This window comes from Lathamus discolor, chromosome 5 (assembly GCF_037157495.1).
Source record: "Lathamus discolor isolate bLatDis1 chromosome 5, bLatDis1.hap1, whole genome shotgun sequence".
NCBI classification, from domain to species: domain Eukaryota; kingdom Metazoa; phylum Chordata; class Aves; order Psittaciformes; family Psittacidae; genus Lathamus; species Lathamus discolor.
The window spans coordinates 119,923,623-119,943,748 of record NC_088888.1 but is presented as its reverse complement, the minus strand read 5'-3'; the positions used below and the strand labels follow the sequence as shown (position 1 = coordinate 119,943,748).

Below are 20,126 nucleotides of genomic sequence, written 5' to 3'. Positions count from 1 at the left end.
GTTCTTAGGCTGCTTTTTTGATGGTGTCATTGCCTGTTTCCTTTTCCCTCTCCTGGCTTCTTGTACATCAAACATCAATTGCCGTTTTGTACTCAGAGTGCTCTTCACCATGGTTCCAATGGCTGTCACCTCTGCTCTGTTTCTGTCAGTAATAAGAAACGTACTCTCACCCCCATCAGTCCAAGCCCCAAGCCTTTGTTGTTTGTTTTTTTTTTCCATTCTCAAGACCTTTGTGTACTAGTTTCGTGGCCTTTTGCAACAGAAAATGCCACCATAACATCTGCTGACAAGCTGCCTCATTATCCTCCTTCACTTCCTCATATAAAGTCTCGTTTCTGTACACAAACCACTGTTTTGAGACTGTTGTGTAGAAAGTATTAGATGGTTATTTCCAAGGCCTCTCCTACTCCTCCAGTTTAGCTATGTGTATCTCTGGTAACTTCTATGAGCTGTTTGGGACACAGAACAACTTTAGTTCTCTTTTGGTACCATGCCAGACCAAACAGCATGTGGCTTATGACTACAGTTCTGAGGTGGTGTGGAAATACAGATGATGCCAACGTGTCTTTGCTAAAGATTTTAGTTGCAATAACTTGTGGGTGAAACCTGGCCATGTGGCAGGCAGGATGCTTAGAAACCTTAGGAATGGCTGTGCAGGAGGATCATTGTCATACTTTGTAATGCTTGAGTTCCGCTCCTATGTTACTGGAGCTTGGCTATCGCTCATTCTGAAATCTTCCACACTTCATGTTGCTCATCTAAAGAAGACATGAAACACAAACAATTAAAATCAGCTAGCATTTATTTTGGGAAGATATAAATGTGGCAGCACTGTTCAGCTGCTCCTTTGTGATGATTATTAATCATTCAGAAGGCTTTGAATGTTAAAATCTGTCCTGGCACGGTGCAGTGGGAGATGGCATGCTTCATCCAGAGCTTCCAACGCTACCAGCCATGGCTTATCTCTTTTATGTGCAAGGTTATACAGCAAAACACTTTTCCATGAAAGATATAAGTGACATAACCAAATCCTGTTCTGAACGTGTTCCTGTGTAACCTGCTCTAGGTGGCCCTGCCTTGGCAGGGGGGTTGGACTGGGTGATCTCCAGAGGTCCCTTCCAACCCTAATGAACCTGTGATTCTGTGAAGTGTTTTGTCTTGATATTGTACTTTTGTGGATTATGGGAGGGGTGATTTTGCCAGTAGTGAGATCTAGCAAATAACACCAGGTTTTGTACTGATCATCTTGTTTTATTGCTTCACAGAAGGAAGAGTTTCCCAGCACATCAGTCTAATTAGACCACTGTTTATCCATCCAGTCCAGAACTGCTTTGTAAGTTACTTGCTCGTAAACTAGAAATCAGTTGAATAGACTTTGTAGATGTGGTGCTTATTAATTTTCTTCTTACCTCAATATATCATTTTAAACTTTTAGTCCACTATTATATAATTCTGAATGAAGCGTGTATGTGTAATATATTGGTATATGACTTGGCTTCATATATATTATCCTGTGATTAGTAAAATGAATGTGGTTAAGAGTATCAGAGAACAAAGAGGCTGTTACTTTGGCACATAATTTCTAGATCTTATTTGTTTCACAGCAGTATTGGCTTATAATATTTTCAAATCTCAGCCTGCCACCTTGGTTGGCTTCTGTGGAGATGTCAGACTGTGAACCTCATCAGGAGCCAGTTTTGTCCTTGAAGAACAAAGGAAGACACACACTTTTTGTACTGTGGTGTAATCATTGCTGGAGTAGCATGTATTACAGTAGTAGTATTACAGAGTAGTCATATTACAAAGACATGAACAACTTGCTGATGTTGGATGAAATGTCAGGGAATGTTGTGGTGTCACTGAAGTCTTTTTAACCTTATCCAATAGCTTAAGATAACCAAGACCCAAAGGCCACAGCTTTATGAATCGAGGAGGCAGCTTACTGGACGACTGTGGCATGTGGGGAATGGGTTGTTGCCACTGGAAAACTGGTGACTGGTAAACTCTGATACAGCCATGAGTATCATTATATCCGTAATGAGAGCCTGCTCAGTTCAAGAGGGAGTAGTGAGGGGTCATGACATGTAGATGACCAGCTTGTGAAGAGAAACTTCATGACATAGCAGGTAGAAACACACCCCTGTACAGCAGGGGATGCCTGGGCAGCTATTAGGATTCCAGAAGCACTCCCAAACTGCAGCTTAACAAAACTATCATAGCTTTTGCAGTTGCCTAGTTCTTGTTTGGTACATACTAACCTCAGTAACTGTCAAGACAAATCCAAGCCAACAGACAGATCAGCCAAATGTTCCATCTAGTTCTTTCTAAATGGGAGACATCTTCATGATTGACTGTTAAACTCTGTTGCCATGGATGAGTGTCATGCAACACTGGCTACAGATGAAACCGCTGAGGTGCAAAGCCTGCAGACTAATAAGAAATATTGGATCTCAGTGGCTTACATTTAGAAGTATTTCTTTTTTCATCCAGTAAATCTAAGATTGCGAGCCTAAAGGAAAAAACTATTCTTCCAGAAAATTCCTTGTAGTGCACCTGTATGTCTTGCTCCTTTAGGCATATTTGTTGATCTATTAAGTCTGTTTAATCAATTAAGTTGTGAAGAAATTAGGATGAGGTTCAGTAATAAAATGCGTAACAGTCACTACAGAGTGGCCATTCTGCCTAAATGCTCTCCTCCACTGGACCAGTGTCACCAAGGGCTCTGCATCACCCAAGTGAATCTCGTAATGGGCAGCAGAGAATGTTTCCAGCTCTTTCTCTGCCATCAGTACTGTGCAGGAAAGTCTGCATATGCCCAGCTGTGAGGGAAGAGGGTACAGGCATTACCTGGAGTTGCCTTTTTCACCCATTAAATAGTTTCAGCTCCAGGCCATTTCCATCTCATATTCCCAGCTCTGTATTCTCCATGGATATACCAGAGTGGTGTTCTATTTTGGATTTCCGCTTTGCCATTGCACATGATTCAAGTGTCACTGCTAATGCCTAAACCGAATCTGACTTAAGCTTTAATAGTAACAAACAGTGACTAGAACAGTTGAAAAATGTTACCATATTCCTGGAAATGCAGCTAAGGTCAGGCAGAGCTTACTAATACAAACTGGAGAAATTGTGGGTGGATGTTGTATTCCCGAGGGGTGACATAGTTGACAATAGCATGGCAACTGACAAACAGCAACACAAGGCTTTTTTGGCATTCATATGGGGCCAAGAGAATACATGCTGTTCAGAAATGAAGTGGATAGCAAAGTATTTGGCTGTGGTAGAACAATATCGAGGCTGGCCTGGAGTTCAGAAAGCTCAGTATTTGTTACTGCACTGCAGTGGTTGGTTGGCGCGTATGGATGTGTATCTGTGTGTGTGTGCATCCAAAGTGAAAATGTGCCTACAGTTACTGAAGCTTCAGAATACCCGAAGTGATGAGCTTACATTTGGGCTTACTTTAAAACTGAAGTGTTTTGTAAGAAGTATAAGTGAGTATTTATTTGAAACCAAAACAAACTCCTGCATCAGAGTCCAGTGCTAAACCTCTGACAAGATTCCGTGACTCAGGAAAGCTTGTCTTAATCAACTGCATTTGCATTCTGTAATTAAGCCTTATGGTGGCCTTGCTGTCTTTGAATATGCGACGTGTAGCTTGAAAGCCTGTCTGAACCTTTCTTAGAGTCAAATAGGTTTTTCACAGCAATCCTGGAAGTAAAAACCTGCACATGAGGTCCTTGAAATAATGGATATTAGAGAAATTTCGTGTGGTTTAGGTAACTACACAAGGTTAGGGAGTGAATGAGAGCTCTTTAGCACAGCAGCTTGCTGGAAGTACTGGGAAAGAGAGTTTATATTCAATAAGCCATTTTTTAAGATAGAGTTTAAAACATTTCAGCTGATGCTGGGTTGATGCTTCTCGTATAGCAAAGTGGCACAGTGATTTTACAGCATCAGTGTGTATCAGTGTGAGTTGCTGAGCAGTGTCAGGCTGCTGAGAGCTCTTGTCTCACAAGGATACATATGTCACCTTTCTGTCAGATGTTACCTCTTCTGGTCCACAGTCTTCTTCAGAAATCCTTGTAAGTTCAGTTGTCTACTGTGGATTTTTTTCCTTCTCTTTCTCTCCCCGCTGCTTCTGTTTGTTCCAGTTAATGGTTGTAAGTCCAGAATGAGACATTTTATTGTGGTCAGGCTGAGTTACAAAAGCAACCAGGACACTTCCGTTACAAAAACTTGAGTACCCCCTTTGTGAAACTTAACATCAGTTGTTACAAAAAAAATTACTTGCCCTTTCTTTCTGTTTTTCACGTATTTCATACCTTGATGTTCTCTGCTACAGGCAGTGTTTTGTGTTCTGTTTGCTGAGCTGGTGAAGTCTGAATGCTTCATAAAAGCCTCTTTGGGAGAAAGAATCAAGCAATTTCTCCCTAATGCTAGCAGCAGGGTTATTAAGGCTTCATAACTTCTTACTCTGAGATAGCAGTCAGAGAAAAGGAAGGTGGGCCAGACTTACATGACTGGGGGGGGGGGGGGGGGGGGGAACCACAAGCATCAATTTATTGCTCTAGTTCTAATCTAATTTACTGAGCCATTCTTCTGCTTGAAAGGTTTTGTATTCTCATGTTGCTCTGTGGTTCCATAGATTTAGGCCATCATAAGGATGAAGGAGGAAAAGGTACAGAGATAGGCGTGGGCAGCAGTCCCACTGCTGTCTCTCCTTGGATGTCTAAACCTGGGTTCCCAGGGAGGAATTTTAGTCAGAGGTAGCATATATCTGCTAGCTTCTTTTCATGTTCTTTAGAGCTTGTTCTTATGAAGGTAGTAACTTGATTATACAAATCATGAAAGGAAAACTCATCGAGAAAACCATTTACCACAAAAATACTGCTTATGGCTCAAAGTTTCTTAGCACCAAACTGCAGAAGAATATGCTGAGAAGTGTAGTTATGTTCTTGGTCTGAGGAAGTACGCTCCCCTCGGCATCACCTCATCGCCACCATGGGAGCATCTTTGATCAGGCCTTGTATGATCGTTGTGTTATTAAATAAATACTTCCTTAAGAGTTAAAATCCAGTGTATTGTTGCTTCTTTTCCAGGAAAAGATCAAAACTGCACAAGTGACATTATATAGTTAGCAAGTGTAAGGCATAGCATACGCCACACTACAAGGAACTCCCAGAGGGAGCACAAGACACTGCTGTCTAGTATTCACTTTACTCTCTTCTCATATTAGACAAGCTCTGTTTGTTGCCATCCCCTTGACTCTATCTCTGTAATCAGGACTGAGCGCAAAGACAGGGGAGAGTATTTGGTTCCTCCACCATGAGATAAATGTGAGAGCTTGCTGTGCCCAATAAAGATGCATCCTTGTAAAACTGGCGTCATTCAGTCTTTAGCTTTTGATGAGTTTACTCCTCTTTCCCAAGCACTTCAGTGAGAAGGATGCCACCAGGCAGCTTCCTGGTTATTTCTGCTTGTTAGTTAGAGAAGGGACAAAATTGCTGTGTGTGGTTCTGAACACTTCAGTTACTGGCTGGACATCCCAGTCCAGCATCTCACTCATCAGATGTATACATTCCGTCCTCTTTTCCCTTTCTCCCATAGAAGAGCAGTTAATGCAAAGTACCTGTCACGAAGCATGCAGTGGGCTTGTTGGTGGTTAACTGAGGCTTGTCTGGAGTCTAGTGATAGCAAAGGCTATATCCTGCCATTCAGAGACATAGGTAGGGTAAAGGCCTGTGGTCTCCAAGATTGGTTTCCTATAAAATATGCAAAGCTCCAAATCAGGGGCATGTTTCTACCCCCTTCTGAATTGATGTGGACTTCTCTGTGCAGACACTGTGAGTCTCTAGTGCTTCACTTAATATCTTACTCATTAACAAATGAACTTGTAAATTCAACATAGATGTTAAAGGTATCAGCAAGTCATCTTGTTTGTAGGTGTTGGTCAGCCAGTTCTGCATAGTGCATGTCTACATGCTGCTGAGGTAAAATAAGCCATCAAACATGGTACCTTGGATGTTATTGTGTTCTGGGTTCAGCAGTAGCAGTCATTTTTCTCCTTCTTAATAGCTGGTGCAGCCCTGTGGTTTTGACTTTCGGCCTGGGAACAGCACTGATAACACCAATGTTTTTAGTTACTGCTCACATGTTTTAGTCTGACCAAGGACTTTCTGAGCCTCATGCTCTGCCAGGGAGGAGGGGAAGCAGAGACAGGACACCTGACCCAAACTAGCCAAAGATGTGTTCCATATCACAGCATGTCGTGCCCGGGATGTAACTGAGAGTTACCCAGAAGGGTTAGTGCACTGTGGGGTTGGACGAGGTATCGGTCAGTGCTCAGTCAGGCTGGGTATTATTGGTTGGCAGGTGGTACTGTATTCTCTTCCCTTGTTATTTCCTCTATCATTATCATTATTGGTGGTAGCAGTAGTGATTTGTGTTATACCTTAGTTACTAAACTGTTCTTATCTCAACCTGTGGGAGTTACATTCCTTCAATTCTCCTCCCCACCCTCCTGGAGCAGGGGGAAAGAAAACGGGGGGAGAGTGAGAGAGAGACTGCATAGCTGATTTATGGCTTACTGGGTTTAAACCATGACATACTGGCAATGAGCAGTGTTACTGAAGTTAGTGAGCTGGTTAACAATAGTATCTGAAAAAACCCAGCTATGCAGGCAGCCCCAGGACTTTTCTCAGTTTGAAAGTGTACAAATACGCTACAAAAAGTTTTCTGCCCAGAGCAAAGAAACTCTGATCAAGGAATGACTTGTAAGAGTTAAAGCTGGGAAGGTCAGACTTAAGGAAATACTGTAGGTTTGGGGTTTTTTTCTGGCAGTGCCCAAGGACTTGCAGCTTAAGTGGAGGTAACTCCTTTTGGGACTGCTGAAAATGAACGAAATTAAACCAATTGCCTGCATACTATTTGAATTCCCCCCCCACACACCTTGTTTTCCTTTCCCTGTCTGTCTTTGCTTTTTACCTTGCATGTGTCTCAAATTTATATGGTGATTTATGGTAATTATCTCTGAAAATTCGTAACAATGACTGAATTATATTCAAGAAAGCAAGTTTTAGTGCACCATGACACTTGGAACTATGCAAGTCTCAGATTTCCTTTTACACATTACTCTCTCAGTTGTGGTCTATAAGAAGTCTTAATTCTTTATATAAATATATGTATAACATGCATTTGTATACATGCAGGCAGTGTATTTTCCTTATAGGAACAATCTGTATACATGGCTTCTTGCAAAGAAAACAGCTTTCCTGACGTTTAGTATGTCTGTATGTCTCTGTCAGTTTAACTGGGCACTAAACTCATTTGCAGAGGACCTGTTTGCTGGGTGGAACATCTCTGAGTAACTGCCTTGACCCTGTGCTGGGGACATCAGTCATGGAGGGTGGCTGTGTTGATATGGAGAAGGAGAACAAAAAACTCAACCCGTATGGTTGCATTCCACTTAAAGTGGGCATTTCCCTGGTGACCCCCAAAAGTAAATGTTAATAGATACCTCTAGAAAGGTCTCTTGCTTTGCCCTGTTCCCTTCCTGTAAGGAGATAGTGTTGTGCAAAGATAGAGCAGATTTTAGGAGCCTGGTCTCCTGCTTTAATCATCTTCTGACATTCAATATAGAGACACATGTTTTGGGGTGGTTTTTTTTCCCAGCTCTACATCTTACTCCAGAAGTAGGCAATCTTTGAATCTCTGTGTCTTAGCCTCAACTGGAAAAGTAGTTCACCTTCTTGTAAGTTCTGATTGTTAGATATGAAAGCTCTATTTCATAGCGACCGCAGGGATTGTAACTCTTCAGCTGTGCTCACGGGTAAAAATGTACAGCCAAAAAATAGGAGTTATAAGATCTTTTGCTGGACTACTTTTGAGTTGATCTGGGATGACAGAACCTATTTCAGGCCAACAGTTATTGTAAGGTTTCCATGGAGATTAATGATGTCAGAAGAGCAACATCTGAGTGCAGTTTGCTAGAAAACAAGGCTGTAATGTTATAGTGGCAAAGTGAAGGCTTTGCATTTTTGTCAACTCGTAGAATAATGAAACACATTTTCTCAGTGGATTGCGATTTGCTTTTGATTTGTGCTGAATGTGGGCTAAAGTAATGCTTTTGCAGTGTGGTGATTCTCCTGCAGTTTACCTCAGTGCTGTAAGTGATGATTTCAGTACCATCTCATATAATTTCTGCTTTAGCTTTGATTGCTTCTCTCTTTACTTGCGTATTTTATGCATTCTCATATTACCTTATTAAACTCTGGCACTTTCTGTCTGTACTGAATTGCCTTGTCTTCAGCGTGGTGCCCAGGTTTCCTAGGGCTATATTTGCAATGCATGAGCATCACAGTTGGAGTAAGTTACAGCTCTGCTGAGTTTTCTGAAACTTAGGTGCTGCCATGAAGGATATAGTAGGTGTGAGAGAGCGGAGAAGTGGCAAAGCGAGAAAAGACAACTGTTTAACTGAGGCATAATTTAAAGCTAACATTTGACCCTTAAGACTTTGAAAACTGTTACCATTACTTGTCATTTTCTAAAGACTAAAGTACTACTCTGCTGTGTATAGTTACCAACCAAGGAACTGAATCTGCTAGAATCAGTAGTGAAGGCGTAGCATTTTTGCATAGGTTTTTTGCAAAGGGAAGGGATTAGGAGATCTGAAGGTGCCTCAGTCCCACTGAAAGTGTGTAGCTTTTTAGCAATTCCTGGATGGGAAGCAGGCTTGCAAGCAGTGCTGGATCTCTTTTATTACCTGGGTTTGTTTTAGGTTCCAACAACTGTGGTTTTGCTGTGCGTTATTTGAGGGATTCCTACAAAGTGAAGTTGTAGTATTTAAATTTGGCCAATTTTTCAAGTTTGAGCAGAGTATAGGGGAAAAAACCCCACAAAATCCAGCTTCTTCAGAATGAGAAAAATGGAGGGGGAAAGTCTTAAGACTTTATGCTTAAGTTGAATTCAGTTTTATTAGTAAACCAGTTGATGCTTCTATAACATTGCCTATAGAAAGATGCTCACACTGACATGCACACATACTGAAGAACAGCCAGTAACAAACAGTGGTAAATGATAGCAAGTCTCTGCTTTGTTGTTTTGTCTCAGATTATTAAGCAGAGAACAGTCTTTTTTGGCGCATATATTGTGCTTCAGTCACTGTAATTGGCTCTGGTTTCTTAAGTGTAATTGTAACAGACTTATCTTTTGCGTAGAGGGAAGCACCAGACTATGTAAACTTGCTTCTGTGACTTGCCCAAATTATCAAAATGTCTTCATATTTCAAGGAGTTAAGTTTTTAGAGAGCAAAGTGGCAAAGCACCTCTGAGCTCTCATCCTTTTATCTCTGAGTTCAGCAGAAAAGGAATTATTCTTGCCCCCAGGCCACTTTCTGAATTCCTGAAATGCAAAGCTTACCCAGCGAGAGAATGGCCTACTCACGTACAAACCAACTGACAGTTCCTCCTGAAAACCAGGACAAGTTAATACATTCCACATGTTCCCTGCCCCAGTTTTTCAAATTGATTATTTTGAAAAGCTAAGTAAGCCTATCTTTATTTTGCAGGAAATGTTTGGTGCCATTAGGCAGCAATGCTGTTGAAAAGAACAAAGCTGGAACAGCTTTTGATAATGTCCTCTGAGAAATGGCCAACTGCTATACAAGTGGTACGAACAGGACTGTTTGTTCTCGTGGGGTGCTGAGCGCTTGAAAATACACGCATTTCACTTATGAGCCTAAAAAGGAGTGAAATTCTTTTAAAGCCTTAAGTATTGAACCATTTTGAAAATCTGGCCCCATACGTATAGGAAGAAGCTCTTTACTTTGAGGGTGGTGAGGCACTGAAACAGGCTTCCCAAAGAAGTGGTAAATGCCCAATCCCTGGCAGTGTTCAAGGGCAGGCTGGACACAGCCTTGAGCTACATGGTCTAGTGTGAGGTGTCCCTACCCATGGCAGGGGGTTGGAACTGGATGATCTTAAAGTCCTTTCCAACCCAATCCATTCTGTGATGCTATTTTTTAATACAGATGTAGGCTATGTGGCTGTTTTAATGTAAGGCAGTTATAAGTGTCTGACTGGTACCTGAAGGGCTGAAGCTTTTGTCTATTACTTCACCTTAAAAAGAGGAAAATCTGTTAGAGGATTATGTCCTGTGAAGTCATGCAGTCCTTTTGCAGGTCTGGGTTTAGTGAGCTTTATACTTGGATAGCAGGAGTTATCTCAGTGTGGGAAGTGAACCTGGGTGAAACAGCTACAGGCTGCAGTCTTGTTATTTCCTGTGAGAGATTAAGGTTTAATGAAATGTTCTGTAATCCATAACAGTGTTGAAGCACCTTTGTGTTTGTTAAATGGAGAGAGGAAGTGCAGAGTAGAGGAAAGAATATTAGTTTGTATGTTCTTAAGCACATTCCTTCAGGAGAGTAATTTTTCACAGCTACTGAGTCATGCAGATGATTGCATAATTGATTGACGTTTTATATGCAGGTATCCTCCCATCCATCTGAATTTCTCCCTTCAAACAATGCTTTCTGACTCAGCTCTGTTACTGGCGTACCACATTTGGCAGCATTTTGGTATGCTGAGTGTACTTACCAAATGCAAAGTTTACTTAACCAAATATGAAATAATAGCCTGATAGATACAGAGACAGGAATCACTGCGTTTGGAGCAGAGGATAATATATTTTAATATTGGGTTTTTTTAAAGTATTTTCCTGTAGAAAAGAACAGTTAGATGTCTCTTTACACCTCCTTATCTTCTCCTGACCTGTTACCTTTTCTCTTTGCCCATCATGCCAGCAATGACAGAGCCTTATGTAGGTACTGACCTCCACACTCTGCTAGTGGACTGTTTACTAGTGAGAGGCACCAAACCTGCTGGGAACAACTGATTTTGGACAGGAAAAGAATCATAGAATCATAGAATAGTTAGGGTTGGAAAGGACCTCAAGATCATCCAGTTCCAACCCCCCTGCCATGGGCAGGGACACCTCACACTAAACCATCCCACACAAGGCTTCATCCAACCTGGCCTTGAACACTGCCAGGGATGGAGCACTCACAACCCCCCTGGGCAATCGATTCCAGTGCCTCACCACCCTAACAGGAAAGAATTTCCTCCTTATCTCCAATTTAAACTTCCCCTGTTTAAGTTTGAACCCGTTACCCCTTGTCCTGTCACTACAGTCCCTGATGAAGAGTCCCTCCCCAGTATCCCTACAGGTCCCCTTCAGGTACTGGAAGGCTGCTCTGAGGTCCCCACGCAGCCTTCTCTTCTCCAGGCTGAACAGCCCCAACTTCCTCAGCCTGTCTTCATACGGGAGGTGCTCCAGTCCCCTGATCATCCTCGTGGCCTCCTCTGGACTTGTTCCAGCAGTTCCATGTCCTTTTTATGTTGAGGACACTAGAACTGCACACAATGCTCCAGGTGAGGCCTCACAAGAGCAGAGTAGAGGGGCAGGATCACCTCCTTCGACCTGCTGGTCACGCTCCTTTTGATGCAGCCCAGGATACGGTTGGCTTTCTGGGCTGCGAGCACACACTGCCGGCTCATGTTCATTTTCTCATCGACCAGCACCTGGGCCACATTCAGCAAATCCTTCAGTCTTTGTTGTTTTTTAAAGGTTGATTTCCCTTTTTCTTCAAGAAACAACAGCTTTTTGTACAGTGACCTCACACAACAAGTAGTGGCACGGCAGATGCATAAAGCACAAACTAAAAAGAAACATCAGACCATCTGCCTTAAATGTGTCAGACCTTGGTTAGCAGGAATGAGGAGGGACTGTAATTGTACAGAACTGAGAGAGAGGACTTCCAGTGTTGGACATCTCACAGCACGGGGCTCATAATCTCAGTTTTTCACTTGAGAGGCAGGAATGTTGTGCCTTTCAAGTCCAGCATCTATACATGGAAGTGGCTGTTTGTAAGTGACCGCGCTGCAAATAGCTGCATGGCTGACTCCTTGTTTACCCTCAGCATGAATGTCTGCATGCAGAGCTTTGCAGGTGCAGCCAACACACAAATGTTTTTCCCACGCTCTTCAGCCATCCCATCATTTTAGAACAGGGCCCTGTCAATTGAGATCTGAGGGGGTTTTTAATCAACTTTGCTATGCCACCATAATGCTGGTTTTTTTTTTTGCTGTAGGATTTTCCACTTTTGGGATCAAGTCATTGACTTAATCCAGAATTTTCATATTGCCTACATCACAGAGAGTGCCAAAAGCCACAAAGTTACCGGGTTTTTATACACTCTTAGGAAAGAAGCATCTATATTGAGTATCGATTGCTTTGTGTGTAGATGTAGTAGCATCAAACCCCTGGTGTGTCTGCATGTTGTTCAGTTTATAAAAATGAGTATTTTGCTGCTGCATGGGGAAAAAAAACAGTCCTAAAGTTAGTAAAAAAACAAATAAATTACATTTTGTAATTTGTTCTGTATTAAGAGCCTTGAAGTGCTCTAAAGTATGCCGAATTTACGGTCTCTGGCTCGGACATTTTGTACTCAATAAGATGGTCAAAGTGGTATTGAGTCAGAGATGTCTGTTATGCATAGAAAATCATCCGAGTTTGACAGTGCTTTCAAAAGACTGTTCCTTTTCTCCTTAGAGTTTTACACCTGAATTCTCCAAGGATTATTAAGGCTACAGCCTCTCCCTCTCTTTTTCCTCATAGTGGTAATATTAAGGTCGGAAAATGTTAACTCTATTTCTGATGTAGAAGTGCACCGTAAGCAGCATTGTGGGGGGTGGCACAGGACCTGCAATCAAATTGGAACTTGAACCAGGGTTTGGACTGAGTCTTGGTAGGGGTTGCCTTTGTGAGGAGCCTCCCCACCTGATAAGTTTTAAATGCCTTAGGAACAGTCAAAGATAAAGGTGGTTGGTGGTGCGGAAATTGGAATAAATAGTGGAGTCAGAATTGAAAGGACATAAACAACTTGTATTTGGAGAAAGGCAACAAGGAAGAAAGCATGAGAAGGAAAGTATGTTGAGAAACATATGTAGAAGAAAGTATGATGAGAAGGAGAAGAAATGAGATGAGTGAGAGTTTGGAAAGGAGACAGTGGCTTGAATAACAGCAGAGGAACTCACCAATTCAGCAGAACAGGGAGTGTGTGAAGAGCTGGGGGCTGTCTGAATAGAGGAGAGAAGAAGCAGAAGAAGGAGATAGTCAGTGGGAGGTGTGGAAAGTGCAGAGAGGGCACCAGTGGCTTGTACCTGCAGGCCTTTGACATAGGAGAGGAGAGCTGCCTTACCTCGCAATGTTTGATGATAATGAATCAGAATTAATTTCCATCAAGTTGGAATTGTGATTTACCACAGAAGGGTCCCATCAGTTAAGCCAGTACATTCTCTGCCTCTGACATCGTTGCTCTAAATAATTGCCACCTTCATCCTAGGGACTGTGAGCAGTGGCTGCAAATGTTGCCAGAAAGATCAGCAGAAGATCAAATGTAGAAAAAGCTCAAGTATAACATGCATTTAGCTTCAACTTCGCTATTTCTGTTTCAGTCCTAAAAATATGGCTTCTGTGTCTAAAGCTTGTCTTTCTTTTCATCTGTTCTCAAGTTAAAGTTACTGGGTGATATCTGTAAACTTCATATCACTCCAAGTGCTGGACTAGCTCTGTCAGCGTACCTGATGCCGAAGATTTGCAGCTTTAAAAACTGATAGAAATATATAGCACTGTTTTTCTCTTCTGCAATGTTAGAGTTTTATTCCTTTAAAATCCATGTGTAGACTTCTTTTCTGAAGTCTATTGGGAAAACACTGAAAAAACCAGCAGGGCCACATGAGGGAATTCCATATTTGTTTTTGGCATTTAATTTCCATGAAGAGGAGGATCCTGTTGACACAGAATACTGCTTTCTTTTTTTTCTTCATCTTGCAAATGCTGTGGAAGCATTAAAAATGAGCTCCTTGTCAGGATTCCAAAATAGATGTTTGCATAGTAGATTAGATGTAAAATTTGTGTAACTTTGACAGCAGCTTTCAGGCTGGTGTTTCATAAGCAGGATATGAAACTGCATCCTCAGAAGGAGTATTACTGCTGAAATGCATGTTGCATACACAGAATTGATCAGCTTATAGACAGATATACTACAGTGATTCAAGAGTTCTGTGCAGATCATTAGCAGTATAAAACCAGAGGTATGTGCGGTTATAACTGTTCTTCTTTATGTAGAAAATGGTTCGTTGTAGCTAAAGCCTCATACTTGACTTACCATGATTTTACTAGGGCAGACTTCAGAAGGAGATGCGTAAAACGTGCGAATTGGAGCTTGAGAAAATAAACCACTGTATACAGGAAGAGTAATTGTTGTATTTCAAAGTAACCCTCACCTCCACCATCTGAAAACCTGTAGAGATGATTTCCAACATGTAGGAAATGGTTCTGAAATGCTCATTCTCAAAGAAAATCAACTGAAAAAATGCTTTGGCTTCAACCTCCCACTTCTTTTAAAAGAAGATATCAGAGCTACACATAAGCTGTAAGAGGTCCCTTGGATTGCAAGGTTGCTTTGTTTTCCAGTTGGTGGCTAAGTTAGCAGAGTGGAGCAAAGCGATGGTGGTGGTAGTGCGGAGAGGAGGAGTGTTAAAATCCTTTTGAATGCAAAACTTTTGGGGGGCAGATCTGCTCTGAGATGGGTCATCACAGTGCCTAAAAAAACCCCAGTGCCCAGGACATTGTAGTTAGAACGCTGTCTGGGACAGCTGCACTGTGTTGAGGAGTGATGGAGAAGGGAGGAACACATTTTACCAGACATGAAGTGGTGTGAGGCCTGGTTGCCAGCACAGCGAGTTGGGACCTAAGGTGCTGAGCCCCAGGCACAGCTCTGCATACACACTGATGAGCGCTCGCTTCCAGCTCTGCCTGAGGGAGATACTGTTTGCTGTTGGAATATATCATCCCTGAATTATTTGGCTTGGGGTCAGTATTCCTTAATAGAGAAGTCTCTGGTATTTCCAAGGGTTATCACAGCTTCCATAGAGCCTTTGTGCTGCTCCATAGCACCTAAAGTTTGGGTTTGTGTTGGAAAGGACTTCAAGATCATCTAGTTCCAGCCCCCTTGCCGTAGACAGGGATGCCTCACGCTAGACCATGTCACCCAAGGCTCTGTCCAACCTGGTCTCGTTGCATAAAACCGAGAACAAGACATGTTTTTCCTACAGGGAAATTGGAATGAGGGTCGGATTCATTGCTTCTCTTGATCCAGCTTTTGCAGCCCATTTAAATGGGAGAGTGATGAGACTCTTTGTTAGCAAATTACATATTTAACTGTAAAACTGCAGATGCAGCTATTCTCAGAAATCTATCCACCCATCCTTGTGCAGCTAAAAATGGCTTGTCTTGCTTCAGACAGAGAGATAACAAGACGTGCAAGGTAGCCAGTCGATCCAGGCTGGCTTGCCCCTTAAAGATTATCCTGCTGGAATTCTTTTAAACCCTGTTCTGCACTGAGTCCATGCAAATCAGCTAATTATCAGCCTCTGCTCAGGCTTCCATGAGTGCCGAAGAGTGGAACAGAATGATTTAATTTCTCTAACATATTCTCTTGGCACTTTTGCACGCAGAATATGTTGCTCTAAAGCATCCCTTGATACTATCCTTGGCAGAGTTCCAAAAGGAGTTGAAGTTAAAAACCACTCAGCGTAATTCAAGGGTTGGTAAACCTCGATTTGTCACCTTCCCTGCCTTGTGTAATTTTACCGTCTGTAACGCGGGGCTTTCCTCTCCTCTCACACAAGCAGAGAGATGATCTTCAGAAGTGTTTAAACTGTGAATCAGGGAGTATAGCTGGCACTGGTTCTGTATGTGGTATTCTCTTAGGCAAGTAATTAAACTGAGGTGAAGCAATCATATGAATCTTAAGTTTTGCAGTTCATTATACCTAAAAGAGAAAAGATTATGTAGAGTTCTTGGTTACATTAGTAAATGAGTGTGATTGCCTTCCATTGTGACTTTGGTTTGCATTGTGCTTGCCCTAAAATGCGTGCCACTGTCAGAGACAGTAGTGTAAATTCCCACTGAAATCCTTGCAGAAGAGTTTGTATGTAGGGTAGGGGAACATCTTGAGTGGCTGAGTGTATATTATATAAATCACAAAACATTTTGGGATGTGGCCAGATTTAAGCTAGAAGGAAAAGGAATTTGGTCAAGAGGTTCTGTTTCTCTTCAGTAGTTGGTTCCCAATACTAGAAACACTCTTAATACCTGTTAACTCATTAATTTTACTGTAACTAACAAATTAAATGCAGGCATAAGCACTGGCAAGAATTAACCAGCTAGTTCTATTACTTAAGGCATGCTGGTGCCATTGAAGATTCCTTTAATGGTAGCTGTATTCTTTAGCTGTCTAGATACCATTAAAAGCATGCCTTAAGCCTCGGGCAGGAAGGAGTAGTGTCTGTGTTATTTATAATAAGCCTTGACAATCAAGAGGAAGTAGTAGATCAACTAATTATACGTTGTTGGTTGCCTGTCTGTCATCTTATTACAGTGTTTCAATATCATAATTTCCAATGGAGAAAATGGATTTAATTTTCATTATGGCTAATAATTAAGCAATAGTGTTCTCTCCGTATAAAATATGGTAAACATAGACCAGAAGTAAGTAATGGAAGTTCAAAAGATCAGTGTCTTGTATGTGTTTCTTTGCTTAGGAGAAATTCCCTTTGTTGCGTCTTACAAGAATCGTGGATTAAGGCCCTATTTCAATTTGTTTCAGTGGCATCGATCTCATAAATACCACCGTAAACAGAATACACACTCACACACCCCCAGCACAGAGTAGTTGCTCAGTGAAACTAGCTGTAGTACGTGTAGTTAACTCTTTGTTATTCTTTGTAGGTCATAGTATTGATGTCACAGTTGGACCTTTCTAATCCCGTCTTTATTTAGATGGGGCTACATGGTGATCTGTCTCGAAAAGCTCATGTGTTCTCATTCTGCCTTAATTCCTTGCATCTTTTTAATCCAGGCTGAAGCTGGATTGAAAATTTTAGGTAGTGAATCTCATGCAAGTACTGTAATTTATTTCGGTGACCTAGACATGATTGTGTGGCAAAGTTTGTTTTCTGTTTTAAACAGCTAAAAGCAGCAGTCTGGCACTAAGCTTGAATGAAGTGTGTTTTGCAGTCCCTGAAGAATTGCGTTGCTGGGGTTTGGGGCATCCTCATTTTTATAATAATGAATTTCAAATCAGACTAAATTTAAAAAGCAAAAGTGTTTCAAAATTGTGTAAACTGGAAACTACGCAGCAAAAAACATTTACCAGTTTTCTTTCAAACTTGTAATGCCTTAATCTTTAAGCAAAGTACTCCCAGCCAAGTTGGATGAACTGGGATTCTGGCCTTTCAACATCGCTTTTGTCTACTGACCCAGCATGTGCTGGTATCTTAGCTATCACAGCCTGTATGTGTTGTCATTTCTGGCAGAGCCTGCACATCTGGATTCCTAATTATAGGTCATACTGGAAATCAGTATTTTTAATTACCACTTGTATTTCAGAGCGGGGGGAAATAGCATTTAAAGTACTGAGATCTTGTTAGAATTGTTGAATTGGTATCTACTGCTGAGTTTGCAAAAGGCTTGAAGGGAATGTAGTTTCTCTAGAGGTGTCTTTGAGAAATAGAGACAGGGCTTAATGCAAGGCCAGCAGTAACGCTACCAGTCCATGCTTGTTTGGGCTTTTGGGGTATGGTTTGGGTTGCATAGTCTTCTCCATGACTTCTAAAGTACTGGTGATTACTGGAGTTCTGTGCTTCCTAATTGATTATGGTAACAAAATTCTAGGAAGGATTTGTTGGGAGTACCCAGTGTTGGACACAGTACTTCAGAGGAAGTGTGGTCCCCTGGACAGAGAGTTGGAAGGAGAGAGGTGATAGGATGGGAGTAGGAGAAAAGAGGGGAGATTGAATGAGCTGGGATTGTTTAGCCTAGAAAGAATAAGATCTTCATATTCGGATTACCAGTTGGATTTTAGATTGCACCCAGTCGTCAATTGGGAAAAGTGATTAACAGCTTATCTGTGTCCAGTGCTGTTTTTTGTCTTGACAGTAACAGTATCTGTTTGTGCTCTGTGATTGCTGAGGAACAGATTCCCAGGTAGCAGTAAACACTCACTAAGCGTGTACATTGCCTCCTTTCAGTCTCTTGCACATCTACAGCGAGACTCATTGAATGGCAGCACCAACCAGCAGTGTGTCTAGTCAGAAACAGCTTTAGATGGAGACTGAAAACCTCACTGCTTCAAGAGTTTGTTTCAAATACACCATTCAAAAATGTGTGGAATTGAAAACAAAAAATAACAGCCTTTCTACAAGTGAAGAGGTTTTAAGGTTTCCCTTCCTTAAACTTGCTTCATAACTTACTTCCTCAGTGGTCATCAGATGCAAAACTAATCTGATCCGTTGGTTATCAGCTTTACATTTACTTCACTGATGTCCATTGCTACCACATGTTGTAAATGTAGTGCACAAGAGAGCAAGTGACTGCTCACTCTGCACCAAAATCAATGTTCTCAGTATTATCCTACCTGAGACCTCTCTGAGACATCCTGTTTGTCACATTGTGCAGCAGACATTTGCCATAGCCTTGCAAGCTCGCACAGACTGTGTCTGGTTTTGGTACCTCTCTCTGTGCTGTGGGGTAGGCTGCAGGTTGCCAGCCTTGTCCAGATAGCTGTTGTACTTTGGGACAGTGCCAGTGGGATCTGCAGGGCTCTCCTGCAGATGCATAAACAAATCAACCATGGGAATGTTTTTGCCTTCCATCAGCCATCTGGAGCACTTGTAGGCAGACTTGATGGATTGCATCAGACAGGTCAAAATACCTGTGCTTCCAGTATGGAAGTATATTTTCAGCATGCCACTTTGTGATTGCCAGCCTGCTGGTCTCCTGGTGAAGGTCTGGGCTGTGTCTGGAGCTCCAAAGCATCATTCATTTCTGGATGATTAGCTCTGATAAGATGCCAGCACTCTACAACAAAAGCACAGATATGAAATTTCACTCCAGTGTCTTACCCTGGGTATTTAAAAGCACTATGAGGCATTGTCTGTTGGGATTCTCTTCATTGTGCAAGATGCTTCCAAGTTTCTGACTGATGTTTGGTTTTATTATTATTATTATTATTATTGTCTGTGTGAGTTGTGACATTAATTTTTCCTTAAAGTGACAACCAGGCTATGAGCAGATGAAGCTGCCTGTTCTGAACACTGTGTGTTCATGGAGTGAGCGTGTTGCTAACTGTATCTCTATTGGTCATCCTTACCATTAGATCATGTTGTGTGTTGAACAACTTCCACACACATGAAAATGATCACTGGAGAACTAATCTTTGGTTAACCATAGGTTTTAAATACTTGGAAGGTTTCTGCAAAGAGGAGAGGAATAATCCATGTACCAGGGTGCCTAGGGTAAGAAATATGGGTATCTTTGGAGTGAGGATTATTTAAACTAGGAAGAACTTTTCTAGGGTAAAGGATAGTGAAGGACTTGAATAGGCTGCCTGCAGAGCTTGCTGCCTTCGCAGCACTGGAGGTGTTTATGTGAAAGTTAGTCATCTCTATCAGAATGGACTGGGTTTGGCCTTTCCAGGGGCTGGATAATGGAGTCATGACTTCTCTGAGTCTCCTTCAGTACAAGGGCTTAATGTTCTTAACATAGAGATCTGCAAAACTGCTTGAAAACAGATATTTGCTGACTGTGATGTGATGTGTCAGTCATTTATTAAAACTAACAGCTGTGTCCTTTTGCCCAAGACCTGCAATATTCTAAATCCATTAGAAACAGTTGAATGTTGCACAAAAGTTTTAATATGGTTAACTAACAAAATAGTGAGGTATCTTTGGTTGATACGCTGGAGGGAAGGGATGCCATCCAGAGGGACCTTGGCACGCTTGTGAGGTGGGCTGATGCCAACCTTATGAAGTTTAACCACGCCAAGGGCGAGTTCCTATACCTGGGTCGGAGCAATCCCAGGCACAGCTACAGGTTGGGCAGAGAAGAGATTCAGAGCAGCCAGCGTAAAGGCAAAATGCAGCTTTATTACAGCCTTCTAGTATCTGAAGGGGGCCTATAGGGATGCTGGGGATGCACTCTTCATTAGGGACTGTAGTGATAGG

General features: G+C 41.9%; 1 protein-coding gene across 3 annotated transcripts in view; it reads left to right on the top strand.

Annotated features, from left to right (window-relative positions):
- The window catches only part of PLCB4 (phospholipase C beta 4), a 197,495-nt gene that overhangs the window by 67,128 nt on the left and 110,241 nt on the right, over positions 1-20,126 (top strand). For 2 of the 3 annotated variants that reach the window (XM_065682351.1, XM_065682347.1), the window contains exon 3: positions 1,266-1,333. The exons of the other annotated variant lie outside the window; for it this stretch is intronic. The gene's annotated coding sequence lies outside the window, so the exon portion shown is untranslated. The remainder of the gene's footprint in view (positions 1-1,265; positions 1,334-20,126) is intronic. 3 annotated transcript variants of the gene reach the window in all.